Here is a 17,145-nt window from a genome sequence, read left to right as displayed (position 1 = left end):
GGGGCTTTACCGGCACCCAGGACCCCCGAGGTCCTGCCCCTTCCCTGCTTGGGTGAGACTTCTCAGCCCAGAGTCCTAGCAGGCCAGCTGTGTGGCAGTAGCTCCATGTCTCCCCCGATTGTGCAGTGGGGACTGGGCGGTCTCTAGGGAGAATGTGGGCTCTGTGTATGTGGTTCATGCGGGACAGGCGCTGTCGGTTCCTCCTTCCCTCCCCACAGGGACCTGGTTCCCCCGAGTTTTCTCAATATGTGGCCTGCAGGGTATTTTCCAGGGCATTGACCTCTTTACACAGCTGTTTCTAGGATGTCTCACTCCTTCATATGTTTCCAATATCACAGTAACATAGACTGAGTAAGGTAGAGACAGAAGTTTAACTTGGCTTGGGGTTTTCACCCAGGTTTTAGAGAAGCAGAAAGACCCTGTAATTTGGTATTTGGGCATCGTCTTAGCACTTACACTTTCTCTGTACAGGGTGCCATCTCTATGTGCACTTTCAAAATAGAAATTTTGACCACTCAAATTTATGTGTGTTTTAAAAATGATTTTTCTTGCATGAAAGTCTTCCAAATCCTGTAGATATGTCTAGTTTACCAAGTTATTTTGGATTTATATTTTAATATAGGAGCCTGTTTAGTTTTGCTTGTTTTAATTTTTTCAAGATTGTCAGAGTATGACTGACACAATTTGTGTATCATCAAGGTATGAAAACTGATATTTTGCTATGTGAGGGACGTTAAAAAGTATGGACAATTCACATTATCTTTTGATTACATTTTTTCATAAACTTTCTGGAATCCTCTTGTACATATACATTATGAAATGATTAAGACAATCTAACATATCCATCACATTACATCCCTATGTTATTAAAGAATATGTAAGATATTAGCAAGTTGTGAGTATGTGATATCATAACCAACTGTTTACTGTGTTGAATATTAAGGTCTTGAGGTGTTAATTTTGTTAATTTATCTCATAGCTGCAAATGTGTGTTCAGCTAACATTTTCCCATGTCCTTCACTCTCAGCCCATGACAACCACCATGCTATTCTGTGATTAAGTGCGACTTTCTTAGCTTACACATATGAGTGATATTGTGTGGCATTTATCTTTCTGTGCCTTATTTCAAATAGCCTAATGTCCACATTCATATTTTTGGATCCACATCCTGACAAAATGGAAGAATTTCCTTATTAAGGTTGTCTGCGATTCCTGTGTATGTGTGTTTATCACATTTTCTTTATTCATATGTTGACAGTGGGGTTGTCTCCATATCTTGTTCTTGTAGATAATGCTGCCAGTAGTGTGGAGATAAAGGTATCTATTTGAGATACTGATTTGATTTCCTTTGGATATACACACAGTTGTGAGATTGCTTTGTCATGTTCTTTGTTTAATTTTGATTGAAAACCTACATAATGTTTTCTGTATTGGATGTAACAATTTACTTTCTCAGCAACAATTTTTATATTCCTTTTTTCCACCCTGGGACAATGTTATCTTTTTACTTTTGGATAATTATTTTAACGTATATGAGATGATAATCACTGTGGTCTTAATTAGCATTGTAGTCTTCATTAGCTGTTTCTGACCCCTTTTAAGTTACCTGTTGGCTACTTGTATATATTCAATGGAAAACTGATCAATCCTTTGTGCAATTTTTATTACAATATTTGCTTTTGAGTTGTTTGTGTTCAAACTCAGGTTGTCCAATGTTTTCTTCATTCCTTGCTTTATCTGTTCTGTTTTTCCTATCATATGCAGAATATTTCTTAGATTTTTTTTCAGTCTTTGCTTTTGTCACCTATGCACTTAGTGTCATATCAAACAATCATTGTTGAGACTAATATCAATGAATTTGCTTCCATTTGTAAGGGGTTTTATATTCTCAGCCCTTTTATGTAAGCCTTCAATTCATTTTGATTTGACTTTCATGCCTGGGTAATATAAAGATATTATATTTCAGTTTTTGGCATGTAGATGTCCAATTTTCCTCTGCTTCAGATGTGGTCACTAAACACTAAGTGGCAGGATCCAGGCAGAAACTGTCACAGTCCAGTTTTTCCCTAATCTGCCTTGTCTCCCAGACCCACTCTTCTGTGCTCTGCTGCTCTTCCCTGTCTGCCTGAAGAGACCTCAGAAGTGAGCATGCACAGAGAGAGACACATGAAGCAGTGTGCAATGTTGGGGAGAAGCAGAAACTATGTAGTAAAGGGGCAGGGCCCAGAAGGCTCTGTCTCCTTTCTCTGAAAGCCTTGGATATACAGAGGCACTTCAAAAATTCCCTGAGGGATTGACATTTGGCATGTGTTACAACCCTGCTTAGTATGTCCACATCCTATATTGGCATGCCTAGGTTACAGTCACAACTCTCAATTCCAGCTTTATGCTAATATGCACTTTTGGAGGGAGTGATGGCTGAAGTATGTGGGTCCCTGTAACCCACATGAGAGACTCATATAATCTGGGAAGCAGAGCTGATGGGGTCCTCCATGCAGAGTGGATGAACATAAGGTGTTCCTTTGCTGCAATGTGTGTTGGTGATCTGGAAAATAACACTCCATCATGAACTTTGTATGTCAAACAATGATGCACAACTGAGAAAAGGAGGCCACTGAGGTATTCAGGCATTTTTTCAATTAGTCTATGCAGCTGCCATCCCAAGAGGGAAGGGGCCCAACTGGGATAGTCCCAGTCTGACCACATGGATGCAGGAGGTTTATTTAAATTTTGAAAATTAATTTTATTCACATTAAAGGCACAGCGATCTCTCATCCACTGTTCTCTCCAGATATTCACAATAGCTGGAATTCAGCCAGGTTGTGATGTGAAAACATCAGGTTTTATGAAGTGAAAATCCCAGAACTCAGTGTGGGTGGCACAGACCCAAGTACCTGAGCTATTATATGCTGCCTCCTAGGGTGCACTTTAGTAGGAAGCTGGATTGGAAGTGGAGTGGGACTCAAACCCACACACTCTAATATAAGATGTGGGTCTCAAAAGAGCCATCTTACATGCTGTTCCCCAAGGCTCACCCCTCTGTTATTTTGAGGACTCCTACAACAGTCCAAACCAACTCTCCTGGCCCTGATGGTCATAGTCCCTGAAGTTAAGCTGTGCAGACCCTCAACACTCTAGAAAATACCCAAGTACATCCACGCAATGGAGTGTTCACAGCAGCAGCTTCCTGCTGTGCTTGTCACTCAGAACTATGAAGCTAAAGGTGTGCCATCAGGTGCTGTTCTGCCTGACAGCTCTTCATCCACTTTCCACAAGCTGATACCACATCTGGCCATCCACATCAAAGTGGTCACTATTAGATGCTGTGTTGAAGGGGGATCCCAAGTTGTCTCATTTCAGATAAACTTCATGTGTTGCTTCAGACACTCCTTGGCACTGATATGGCTCATCCCCCCAGATAGTCTCCATAGCAGGTCCCTTGGCACAGTAGTTCATACACCCCACAGGCACCTTTGTGAGTGACAGTCATCTGTTTACTGGGCTCATAGCCTAGATAATTGTGACCTCTTGGACACTGAATCAGGTATTACTTCATCAGTGTGGTGAACCAGCCTGCTGGGTCATTGGCGAAAAGGAGGACAAGTCCTTAGTATACCTGCATGGTCAACATATTAAGGCGGGACTCTTCCTTTTACCATGAACCCTGGTATTGTTTCTCCCCACTTCTCATTTACGGTTTCTCATCCTTGGTTGGCATGGACAGTCTGGAATATCTTCTCCACCAAGCCTCATGCTTTGTACAGATGGGGTATGCTGACAAAGGGCCTGTGCATTTCCTCAATTACCTCTGCAGCATCAACACTCAAGCAAGGCCATAGTAGAATTTGCCTCAGTTAATCACCACATAATGGAAATATGTGTTTTGAAATTTGTATTTGTAACTTATTGCAGGTGGAAGCTTAACATTCTGCCTCACAATCATAATTCCAACCAGCCTATTTTTACAGGTTAAAAAAAGAAATCATTTTCAGACTGCATTGATTTGCAAGAATATGGTAAAATAATTCTAGTGACATTAGGGTTAGATGTTTAATATGTTGGTAAATTTGCCTAGAGAGAGTGCCTGCCTTCTAATTTTGTATTAGGAAGGAAGGCAAGTTAGGGGGTGACGACCATAGCATTATGTAATGAGTAGTAGACAACTTTTCTGTTTGGTTTAACCCTTTGAACAGCCTAACATGGAATAGAAACTGCTCAAATGTTTGTTGAGTGAGTAGAAATATCCAAGGAACCTGGAAGATATGAGAAAAACCCAAAAACCTATATTTTTTCAGTGATTTACTGAATACCCAGCTTTGGCTTCATGCTGTGGGAGCCAGTGCTGTGTCTAGGAATACTGATAGCAGCAGCAATTTATTGTGCTTCTTGTGAGCCAAGCATTCTGCACACATTTGTTTTTCATTCTCTCTGTTACTCTGTGAGTTGGACATTGTGGGTTTTTTTATCCATAAGGAAACTGAGGCCAAAAGAGGCCAAGTAGCTGGACAACAAACAGTAAGGTGTTCCCTTAACTCCTGTATTCTAAGGCCTGCTTGGCTCATAAAGCATCCTTTCTTGTGGGAAGTAAACATAATTGGGACAATTACAAATTAACATGCTAGGGAATAATTGTATAGTATGCCTCTCTTTCTACATATTTGTGTGCTACCAGCATTTCATAAAGTGTGGGGTTTTGTCATGATTAAGTCTGTATGCTCTGGAGTTAGATGCATGGATTGGAATCATTCCTGTGTGTGTAAAACTGGACATGTAGCCATGCATTTAAACATTTATTATCACTTCATATAAAGTGTGGATGATAAAGGCACCTGCCTCCTTGTTGTGAAGGATGTGTAACTTGTGTAAAATAATTCAGTGTGTGGTAGGCATTGCATCTCAGCAGGTTAAGCCACAGCTTGGAATGCTCACATCTCATATTGGAGTGCTGCATTGAATGCTAGCAACCACCATTCAGCTAGCTATTGATGTACTTGGGAAAGCGGTAGAGGATGGTCCAAGGGCTTGTGTCCTGCCACACCTCTGGGAGGCTTGGATGGAGTTCCTGGCTCTTGACTTTGGACTGATTCAGTCTTAAAGATGGGCACTTGATGATTGATCCAGTGGTTGGATGCTTTCTCCCTCTATTCTCCCTCATCACACTCTTCCCCATCTCTCTTTACCGCCTTCTTTATCTTTTACTTTGCCTTTTAAATAAATAAAAACAAAATGGTTCAGTGTCTGACAAACTGTGGTTCTCATACAATTCAGTGTCTGACAAACTGTGGTTCTCATACAATGTAAGGTTTACAAATCCACTGATTTGTATCAGTTTTATTCATCTATCCCACATATCTCAAATGATGATTTAAAATAGGTAAACAGTAAGTGTTTAATGAATAATATATTTTAATATGTAAATATCTAGGTCCAATTACATTAGAGAGATCCTCATTCTATTTTCACATGTAAAGCAAGATAGGGATGGACTGAATATGGGGCAACAGAAACCCAGAGGCAGAGGGGAACCAGAAGGAATGGAGAAACTTTTGCAAAATGAATTATTGGAAAGTTTGCTGGCTAAATAGCTCATTTACATATTTTCTTACTAGTTTTAGAATGAGTATACTCTCTATGTTTTTCTTGGTAATCACAATATAATGTGACACACGTGTTGTGGCAATAGGACTCTATTCTAATGTTGATCCTACAAAGCTGTTTTACTGTTTCTTAGAATTAACACTGGATTCCACCTCACTTGCAATTTTCATTAGAGAGCTGCTATGGAAAATTTCTATACCTCTCAAGAAAGAGTAATATTGACATGTAAGGCCAGGTGCATCACTCAAATCATCCCAATCAGATTTCTCAATGCTTGATATAATCAGAAAACTGTGTTTTCTTAGCTTCTTGGTAAAGTTCATTCATAAACTCAGAAAGAATTTATTCAAAATATGTGTGTCTGTCCATGCCTGTAGTGTAACTAGTGTAGTCTATGAATTCAGTCCTGTACTTTAGGAGTTTATAGGATTATTTAATGAAGCAAGGAGCATAATAGATTTCTATTTAAAATGTATGATGGCTTTTGCACTTAAAATATGTTCTAGGTTTTTCATGTCAGTTAATTGACATTAACTGTTATTTTGTATCCTTGGAACTGCATTATGGAATATTTTCCTTTCATATTTCAAAGTAAACACCACAATTCTCAAAGATGGTTTTGTGATTCTGGTCATTGCTTACAACATGTTGCTGTGAAAATAATAGAATGGTTGCAATCTCATGGTTTTATTGAATGTGGATTTGGGAGATTCCAAAATGGAGGAAAGAATAAGTTGAAATTCTACTGATTTTTCTCTTCATTGGAGCACTGCACAGCATAAAACCATTGCCCCTCCAAGCCTTCTTCAACCACACACCTCATTCTACCAAAGTCTTTTTTTTACATATTCTATAATTCCATTTGTATAGAAAAGGCAAATATATATGGAGAGATAGCAGTTTATGACTTACATGGGTCTGCTGGGTAAAATTGGTAAAATTAGAGAAAGACTTCAAAAATGCTTGTAAGAACTTTTGGAGTGATGGGACTTTCCTAAAGCTGGATTGTGGCAATGGTTACCCACCTGTATACATTTACCAAAAGTCATTGAACAGTATTGTTAGAATGTATGATTATTTTATGTATATGATATACACAAACTTTAATTTCAATCTAAAAATTAAAACAAATGTATGCACAGTCTTTTTACCTTTAACAGAAGAAAGAATAATCAATGTTTTAATTCTATCTAGACAAGTAATATAAAATATCAAATCATATTATATAATATATATAAATAATATCTGACAATAATACTAACACTACTACTAGATATGTGCTGTCTATATGTTAATTTGCTTGATCCAACCTGCCTATGAAGTACAATAATCATCTTCATTTTACAGAAGAAGGACAGTTATCATGGTTTTATATTTTGCCTAAGGTAACACAAATTGTAGTTGGTAGAGGTACAATTTGATTTTTTTGACAGGCAGTGTTAGACAGTGAGAGAGAGAGACAGAGAGAAAGGTCTTCCTTCCATTGGTTCACTCCTCAAATGGCCACTATTGCCGGTGCTGTGCCGATGCAAAGCCAGGAGCTGGGTGCTTCTTCCTGGTCTCCCATGCAGGTGCAGGGACCCAAGCACTTGGGCCATCCTCCAGTGCCCTCCCAGGCCACAGCAGAGAGCTGGACTGGAAGAGGAGCAACTGGGGCTAGTAGCTGACACCCCAACTGGACTAGAACCTGGGATGCCAGCACTGCAGGCAGAGGATTAGCCAATTGAGCCACAGTGTCAGCCGGTAGAGGTAGAATTTGAATCCTTTTTTTTTTTTTTTTTGCCTGTAGATTTCTAAGCATGAAACGCGCCAATTTATTTTTTTTAACTTTTATTTAATGAATATAAATTTCCAAAGTACAGAATATTGATTACAATGACTTCCCCCCATAACATCCCTCCAACCCACAACCTTCCCCTTATCCACTCCCTCTCCCCTTCCATTAATGTCAAGATTCATTTTCGATTCTCTTTATATACAGAAGATCAGTTTAGCATACATTAAGTAAAGATTTCAACAGTTTGCTCCCACACAGAAACATAAAGTGAAAAATACTGTTTGAGTACTAGTTAGAGCATTAAATCTCAATGTACAGCACACTAAGGACAAAGATCCTACATGAGGAGTAAGTGCACAGTGACTCCTGTTGTTGACTTAACAAATTGACACTCTTGTTTATGGCATCAGTAATCACCCTAGGCTCTTGTCACGAGCTGCCAAGGCTATGGAAGCCCCCAGGTTTCACTGACTCTCATCATTTTTAGACAAGGCCATGCTCAAAGTGGAAGTTCTCTCCTCCCTTCAGAGAAAGGTACCTCCTTCTTTGATGACCCATTCTTTCCACTAGGATCTTACTCGTGGAGATCTTTCATTTAGGTTTTTTTTCCCCAGAGTGTCTTGGCTTTCCATGCCTGAAATACTCTCATGGGCTTTTCAGCCGGATCCGCATGCCTTAAGGGCTGATTCTGAGGCCAGAGTGTTGTTTAGGACATTTGCCATTCTATGGGTCTGCTGTGTATCTCACTTCCCATGTTGGACCATTCTCTCCCTTTTTTATTCTATCAGCTAGTATTTGCAGACACTATTCTTGTTTGTGTGATCCCTTTGGTTCTTAGTCCTATCATTATGATCAATTGTGAACAGAACTTGACCACTGGGACTAGTGAGATGGCATTGGTACATGCCATTTTGATGGGATTGAATTGGAATCCCCTGGTATGTTTCTAACTCTACCGTTTGAGGTAAGTCAGCTTGAGCATGTCCCGAATTGCACATCTCTTCCCTCTCTTATTCCCACTCTTATATTTAACAGTGATCACTTTTCAGTTAAGTTTCAGCACTTAAGAAGGATTGTGTATTGATTACAGTATTCAACCAAAAGTATTAAGTAGAACAAACAAAAAAAAATACTAAGAGGGATAACATATTAAGCTGCTCATCAACAGTCAGGGTGAGGGTTGATCAAGTCACCGTTTCTCATAGTGTTCATTTTACTTTAACAGGTTTCCTTTTTGGTGCTCAGTTAGTTGTCACCTATCAAGCAGAACAAGTGGTATTTGTCCCTTTGGGATTGGCTTATTTCACTCAGCATAATTGTCGCTCCCCCTCTTCGTGGAGGAACGACACAGGACCCTGCGTTGTTCTTTCGTCTGCTCGGCCCTCCCCGGGTTTGCTGCTGGCTCCTCCCGGGTTGGCCACCGACCCTTCCACCTCCGTGGAAGGGCGGCTCCCCCTGCCACATTCCCCACCTCCGCGGGGGAGTGGCACACCGCCGGCCGGCTCTCTCGGGGGCTGCACAGGTATTCCTCTTAGATGTTCCCCTTAGATGTTCCTGGTGCATGCCGTCTCTCTCCTCCTTTATAGTCCTCCTCTGCCAATCCCAACTCGGCTGCCCACACGCCGAGTACGCTGCTCTCCTCCAATCAGGAGCAAGTCCTACAGTTTATTGGTTGAACTGGAGGCAGCTGTGCAGAAGCTGTTTACTTCTCTCCCAGCGCCATATTGTGGGAGAGCAGATGCATAGAATAAGTCTTAATTCCAGTAACTCAGTCTAGTCCGGATTGCTCCCCACACATAATGTTTTCCAAATTCCTAACAGGGATCACTTTTCAGTTAAAATTTAAATCCTAACAACCTCGAGAGTCTGGCTGACAATATCTGATAGGATGATACCATGGATTTCTTCTACCTCAGAGCTTTTGCCCATTCTGTTTCCTTTAGAAGAACACACTTACACCCCTTTCTTCCTTTAATAACTCTTATTCATTTTGAAGTGGAGCATAACTCTTCTGTAGTCTTTTTTTACCCTCTTGATACAGGACAGCTTCTTGCATTATTCAGTGCCCTTGCATATGAACTCTACCTTTCAAACCAGCTATCACTTGTGCTCACACCCTCATGTGCTTATTGATATTGACTGCCCATCTGGAAGGCATAACAACAGCAGTCTTACTCCTCACTCATGACCAGCACCATGCCTAGTATCAAATACTTACTCTTTATCTGGCACTATCTGATCTGCACTTGTGTAAAGCAGGAGTTAGTGAATAAGTAAGTTTAATGCTGGTTGTTAAATGCCATCTGTGGATCTTATTTCTACCAAACTCTTAAATGTCATTTTCAAAATCAATTCAAATAGAAAAATAATGTATAGCACTTTTAGTTAATATGTGAGGTATAACTGTATTAACTTTCTTAATTTGGAACAGGTCTATACATTCATGAATTATTAGAAAAGGATATTATCTTGCATACTTAGAAGAATGAAAAGCTATCATTGGAAATGCCTCCATTTCCAACTATTTTATTTATTTATTTTTTGAATTATGCAGTAAATTTTATTGCAATAACTATATGTGGATATGTAATAAACATACACACAAACACACATGCATAAACATGCACAGACACATACACAAACATTTACAAAGACACATGCACACATACAGAACCAAACATACACACATTACAGTGAGAATCCTGGGCTTTGGCTTGAGTATTCACACTTCTAAGTTTTTTTAAGATTTATATATTTGAAAGAGATGGAGAGACAGAGATATACTGCATCCACTGGCTCACTTCCTGAATGGCTGCAACAGTCAGAACTGGATCGATCTAAAGCCAGGAGCCAGGGGGCTTCTTTTGGGTCCCCCACACAGGTGCAGAGGGCCAAGCACCTGGACCATCTTCAGCTGCCTTTCCAGGCCATAGCAAAGAGCTAAATTGGAAGAGTGGCCAGGACAAAAACCAGTGCACAAATGGGATGCAGGTATTGCAGGCTGAGGCCCAGCCTACTACACCATAGCATCAGCCCCTGACACACAGATATTTAGATATATTTATATTCATCACATGAACAAATGAGACTATACAGATTCATTTCTGTTATTTTAAATGAAGAACTAACATGTATATTTATTAAGTAATCTTATATTTAATATTTTGGGGGGAGTACTTACCTTTCTAGCAATTTAATAATTTAGATAATCTGAAAAAGTTTCAATTACAATTCATTTAATGCATTGGAGTTAAGTATATTAAATATCCTTTTAAAAGCATTGCTGAGTTTAAAGGGTTTCTCTGGAGTCAGAGAAGAGGAATGAGGGCATTTGGAAAAGCAGGTAAGCTGCTACTTGGGGCACCTGCATCCTATATCTGAGTGCCTGACTTTGAGTACTAGCTCTGGTTCTGATTCTAGCTTCTTGCTAATGCACACCCAGGGAAGCAACAGCTGATGCCTCAACTACCTGGGTCCCTGTCACCCATTTGGTGACTTGGGTTGAGTTCGGGGCTCCTGGCTTTAGCCTGGTCTAGTCCCAGCTGTTGCAGGCACCTGGGAAGTGAACCAGCATATGGACGATCTCCTCCCCTCATCTCTCAGTCAATCTGCTTTTCAAATACAATGAAAATAAATAAATAAAAATTTTAAATAAAAATAAGAACAGGAAGCTGCAGGGAGAGACAGTCTTCTTTTTCTTTGTTGTTTTCCATTACTCAGAGGACTGGATTTTACCAGCCATATGGAGGTAAAATACATCCCTGTAGCTTCTGGGCTTTAATGGGAAATGAGACAGCTGCTAAAGCCAACACCATCAAATGGCTACATCCTCAGTGAAAGTGTGTATGAGGAAATTTCACCTGACACTGAAAGGAGATAATAAGGAAAATTGTCCATTTGGGCTTCTCCTGTCAGTGTTGAAAACCTCTGTAAAGAAGTTGAAACCTCAGCTCTACACTCAAGTTTTTTAGGCCCACTATTCTACATAAATATTTGTTTCCTTTTCTTTTTCTTATGTATGAAGGGTCTGTAAAAAGTTTATGGAAGTGCATATTATTAAAAAAAACTATGTATATATTTAAAAATATTTTTACCAAAATGAACTTATCTTTGAATTCCATTTTCAACAAATTTTTGAGGGTACTTTCATATGATTTTTATGAATCTATTTTACAGTTACAAACTGGGAACCACTTAGGTGCATTTTTGCTTATTTCCCCCCAGTTAATGTTCTGCATCATAAGTGTTTTAAGCTATTTTTATTTATTTTAAAGGCAGTGTGTGTGTGTGTGTGTGTGTGTGTGAGAGAGAGAGAGAGAGAGAGAGAATATCTTCCATCTACTGGTTCACTCCCCAAATGGCTGTAACAGCCAGGGCTGGGGCAGACCAAGGCCAAGAGCCAGGGGATTCTTCTGATTCTCTCACTTGGGTGCAGGAGCCTATCTTCCACTGATTTCCTGGGTACATTTGCAGGGAGCTGGATCAGAAGTGAACCATCCAGTACTCAAACTGGTGCTCATATTTTATGCTGGCATTGCAGGTGGTGGCTTTATCTACTGCACTACAATGTTGGTCCCACATTATCAGCCTTAAATTTGTATCCACAATGAATAATAAATGATCAGCAAAACCCTTCTTGTTTCATGCAAGAAAAGCATGTGATTTGACTGTAAGTCCATCCATGGTGAAATGTTAACATGACTTTTAGGCCGGCGCCGCGGCTCACTAGGCTAATCCTCCGCCTTGCAGCGTCGGCACACTGGGTTCTAGTCCCGGTCGGGGCGCCAGATTCTGTCCCGGTTGCTCCTCTTCCAGGCCAGCTCTCTGCTGTGGCCAGGGAGTGCAGTGGGGGATGGCCCAAGTGCTTGGGCCCTGCACCCCATGGGAGACCAGAAGTACCTGGCTCCTGCCATCGGATCAGCGCGGTGTGCCGGCCGCAGCACACTGGCCGCGGCAGCCATTGGAGGGTGAACCAACGGCAAAGGAAGACCTTTCTCTCTGTCTCTCTCTCTCACTGTCCACTCTGTCTGTCAAAAAAATAAATAAATAAAAATAAAAAAATAAAAAAATAAAAAATAAAAAAATTTCTTTAAAAAAAAAGAAATGTTAACATGACTTTTATATTGCATTGTCGTTCTAGAGACACAAACATCTCTTGTATCCTAATTTGATTATTCCAGCAATTTGCCCCCTGTCAGTCTCAATTAGAAAGAATAAACAAAGCTTTATTGAGAGTCTATGAGTTATAATTAAATTCACTCGTCCAATGATTTGAACTGGGGACTGATTGTTGAGATTGATTGATTTATTCTACTTTTTTACTTTTTAAAAAACTAAAAGGCACAGATTTCATGTACTTCATATATTCAGCTTTAAGACTATAGTGATATTTACCATTCTGCCTTCCCCCTCTCCCTCACTCCCATTTTATTTTATCCAAAGATCTACTTTCAATTACCTTTATGCACAGAAGATCAAGTCTATAATAGTCCCCTCCTGCCTGCCTGCCTGGCCTATCAGTGTGGCAGCAGCGGTAGCAGCAGGTCCCTCCCAGACTTGGCCCAGGGAGGCGGTAACACATGGCTGCCATGGCAGCCATGAGCACACCCCAACCTACCCCAGCCCGGCCTGGAGGCTGCCACCACTGTGCCAGGGCCCTGCTGCCATGGGCATGCAGGGCTTCCAGGACTACATCGACAAGCACTGCCAGAGTGCTGTGGTGCCAGTGGAGGTGCAGAAGCTGGCCCAGGGCAGCTTGGTGGGCGGTGGGTGGCAGCAGCCCCCACAGACCCTGCTTTGCTTGCCTGTGAATGCGAATGACTGCCTGCATTGCCTATACAGCGCTTCTACACTGACTGGGTTAGCGGCAGCCAGTGGAGCCACATGCTCAGCTACCTAGAGGTGCTGGCCAAGGCCTACTCTAGGGGCAACATCGAGCTGCTGGTGTTCTTCAATGGCATGCTGGAGAAGATGCAGCTGCAGGAGTGGGTCAAGTGGCAGGGCAATGAGTGCCAGATGGTGCAGCAGATCATAAGCTGCCACCCAAGGTCTGGTTCCTGCTGCCCCTCTGCATGGCCCACTGCATCTGCCTGGTGCTCATCCGCTTCCATGTCAAGGTCGCACAGAGCATTGAGGATAACCATCAGGAGGTGATTGGCTTCTGCAGAGAGAATGGCTTCCACGGCCTGGTGGCATAGGACTCTCACTATGCCCTGTGCAACATCCCTTGTTACTTCAGTGCCCATGTTCTCAAACTGAGCTGCAAGGGAAAGAGCCTTACCATGAGCCAGTACCTGATGTACGAGATTGCCAAGCAGCTAGACCTGAATCCAAACCGTTTCGTGTTTTTGCTTCTCTGCTAGGAAATCACATTCTACCTGATGAGGATCTGGCATCATTTCATTGGAATCTGCTAGGTCCTGAACATCCACTAGCCTCACTAAAGGTCCAGGCCCAGCAGCTGGTCTTGCCACCCTGTGATGTAGTGAACACAGCTGTCTCCGACTACATCCACAACATTCAGGACAGCTCTGACCTGGATGCCATAGCTAAAGATGTTTTCCAGCACTAATAGTCTAGAGCAGGTGACAAAGTTACTTGATTTAAGAGAGCAATTAGATATTACTCAGCAACTACTAAGCCTGTGTCATTTCACCCACCACATTACTTAGACGGACCAAATCCAAAATTTCTTGTGATGCTGCTGCCCTATGTTCCCCTCAGATGCTCAACATTCCACAGACCTCTATGCAAGTGAAGCCCATGGCCCCACAGGTGCCTGGCCCAGGGGGCACCCCGGGCCAGGGATCATACCCCTATGGTCTGGACAGGAGCGGGAAGGCCCTGGTGGAACAGAACAGCTACAGCAACATTCTGCATGAGGGGAAGCATATGCTGCTGTACGAGCGCTCCTCACCCATTAATCCAGCCCAGGGTGGCAGCCCCAACCATGTGGATTCTACCTACTTCCCTAGTTCTTCCACTTCATCATCTTCAGACAGTGATGAGGGCAGTGCAGGGGCAACAAACCACATCAGCGGGAATAAGATTGGCTGGGAGAAGACAGGAAGCCATGCAGAACCTCAGGCATGGGGGGATGCAGGAGACCAAAGGCAGAAAGTTCACCCACTGCCTCTTCAGGAAGCCAGACAGTGTAATGCAAAGGGAGTCAGATGGGCACAGTCCAGCTGAACCTGTGGCTCCTGTTGATGCCCACCAGGAACCACATGGACATCACTACCCCTCCCCTGCCCCTATTGCACCTGAGGTGCTAAGAGTGGCTGAGCACAGGCACAAGAAGGGGCTGATGTACCCCTGCATCTTCCATGTCATGACCAAGGGTGAAATCAAAATTGCTGTTTCTATTGAAAATGAAGCCAACAAAGACCTGCCTCTGGCCACCCTTCTCTATAGGCCAGTTCATCAGTATGTTTACAGAGTCCTGTTAAGCTTGGCAGAAAGCAGAAAAAAAACTGAGAGACTTGCTTTTAGAAAGAACAGACTTCCATCAGAATTCTCGCTGGTGATCATTAAGGGATGGGCAGCTTAGAAAGGGAAGTCTCCTCAAACTCCAGAACTGATGGAAGCCCTGGCCTTCAGGGAATGTACCTGCCCTACTTGAAGAGGCTTTGGCTGGGCAAGGCAGTGGAGGACAAGAACCGCAGGATGAGGGCCTTCCTGCCTGCATGCGGTCAAACACTCCTGCCATGCTGAACCCTGCCAAAGTGCCCACCCACCTCATGGTGCTCTGCTGTGTCTTACAGTATATGGTGCAGTGGCCAGGAGCTTGAATACTGCAGCATCAGGAACTAAATGCCTTCCTGGCCCAGTCGCTGTTCCCCAAGCTCTATGAGCCAGATCAGCTACAGGAGCTCAAGATTGAGAACCTTGACCCCCAAGGGATTCAACTGTCAGCTCTCTTCATGAGTGGGGTGGACATGGCGCTATTCATAAATGATGCGTGTGGACAGCCCATCCCCTGGGAGCACTATTGTCCACGGATGTATTTTGATGGGAAGCTCTTCCAGTCCAAGCTCCTCAAAGCCAGCCAGGATATGTTTATTGTGCCAGTACCAGGCTTTTTATATATAATATATAACCACCCTGTGGTATGTCTTGAAATATGGTATTATCCTTGTTGTTTAAAATTGTTTCATATATTTGGGGTCTCATGTTTACATGAATTCAAGCATCATTTTTCCTGTAGATTTATAATATCACAATTGATTTTAACATTACCATGGTTTGTATTATGACATTAAAATGAAAGTTTATCACAATATATTATGACCACAGAGATTTTTTGATTATAATTCAATGATGGTTCATGATATCAGAATTGATATGATATCACAATAGTGGTTTTATACATCACTATCATGGTTTAGGACACCATAATTATGAATAAACAATGGAAAGCTTATGACACCACAATTATTTTATTACATCACAACTGAATATGACATCACAATGTTAGGTTTATTTATTACATCAATATATATATATATATTTTTTACTTTCAAACTTTTATTTAATGAATATAAATTTCCAAAGTACAGCTTATGGATTACAATGGCTTCCCCCCCATAACGTCCCTCCTACCTGCAACCCTCCCCTTTCCCATTCCCTCTCCCCTTCCATTCACATAAAGATTCATTTTCATTTCTCTTTATATACAGAAGATCAGTTTAGCATACATTAAGTAAAGATTTCAACAGTTTGCTCCCACACAGAAACATAAAGTGAAAAATACTGTTTGAGTACTAGTTAGAGCATTAAATCTCAATGTACAGCACACTAAGGTCAAAGATCCTACATGAGGAGTAAGTGCACAGTGACTCCTGTTGTTGACTTAACAAATTGACACTCTTGTTTATGGCATCAGTAATCACCCTAGGCTCTTGTCATGAGCTGCCAAGGCTATGGAAGCCCCCTGAGTTCACTGACTCTGATCATATTTAGACAAGGCCATGCTCAAAGTGGAAGTTCTCTCCTCCCTTCAGAGAAAGGTACCTCCTTTTTTGATGACCCATTCTTTCCACTAGGATCTTACTCGTGGAGATCTTTCATTTAGGTCTTCTTTTTTTTTTCCCAGAGTGTCTTGGCTTTCCATGCCTGAAATACTCTCATGGGCTTTTCAGCCGGATCCGCATGCCTTAAGGGCTGATTCTGAGGCCAGAGTGTTGTTTAGGACATTTGCCATTCTATGGGTCTGCTGTGTATCTCACTTCCCATGTTGGACCATTCTCTCCCTTTTTTATTCTATCAGCTAGTATTTGCAGACACTATTCTTGTTTGTGTGATCCCTTTGGTTCTTAGTCCTATCATTATGATCAATTGTGAACAGAACTTGACCACTGGGACTAGTGAGATGGCATTGGTACATGCCATTTTGATGGGATTGAATTGGAATCCCCTGGTATGTTTCTAACTCTACTGTTTGAGGTAAGTCAGCTTGAGCATGTCCTGAATTGCACATCTCTTCCCTCTCTTATTCCCACTCTTATATTTAACAGTGATCACTTTTCAGTTAAGTTTCAGCACTTAAGAAGGATTGTGTATTGATTACAGTATTCAACCAAAAGTATTAAGTAGAACAAACAAAAAAAAATACTAAGAGGGATAACATATCAAGTTGCTCATCAACAGTCAGGGTGAGGGCTGATCAAGTCACCGTTTCTCATAGTGTTCATCTCACTTTAACAGGTTTCCTTTTTGGTGCTCAGTTATTTGTCACCTATCAAGGAGAACAAGTGGTATTTGTCCCTTTG

The 17,145-nt window shown here is 41.7% G+C and overlaps 1 long non-coding RNA gene and 1 pseudogene across 1 annotated transcript in view; both read left to right on the top strand.

The window, feature by feature from the left end:
- LOC127489155 (uncharacterized) overlaps positions 1-17,145 on the top strand; it is a 477,275-nt gene that overhangs the window by 265 nt on the left and 459,865 nt on the right. The window lies entirely within an intron of this gene.
- LOC138846852 (constitutive coactivator of PPAR-gamma-like protein 1 pseudogene) lies at positions 1,067-15,852 on the top strand (annotated as a pseudogene).

The sequence above is a fragment of the Oryctolagus cuniculus genome, chromosome 19, assembly GCF_964237555.1.
Source record: "Oryctolagus cuniculus chromosome 19, mOryCun1.1, whole genome shotgun sequence".
In the NCBI taxonomy this organism is placed as follows: domain Eukaryota; kingdom Metazoa; phylum Chordata; class Mammalia; order Lagomorpha; family Leporidae; genus Oryctolagus; species Oryctolagus cuniculus.
Note: the sequence above shows the minus strand (reverse complement) of the source record. Positions and strands in the feature narration are given on the sequence as shown.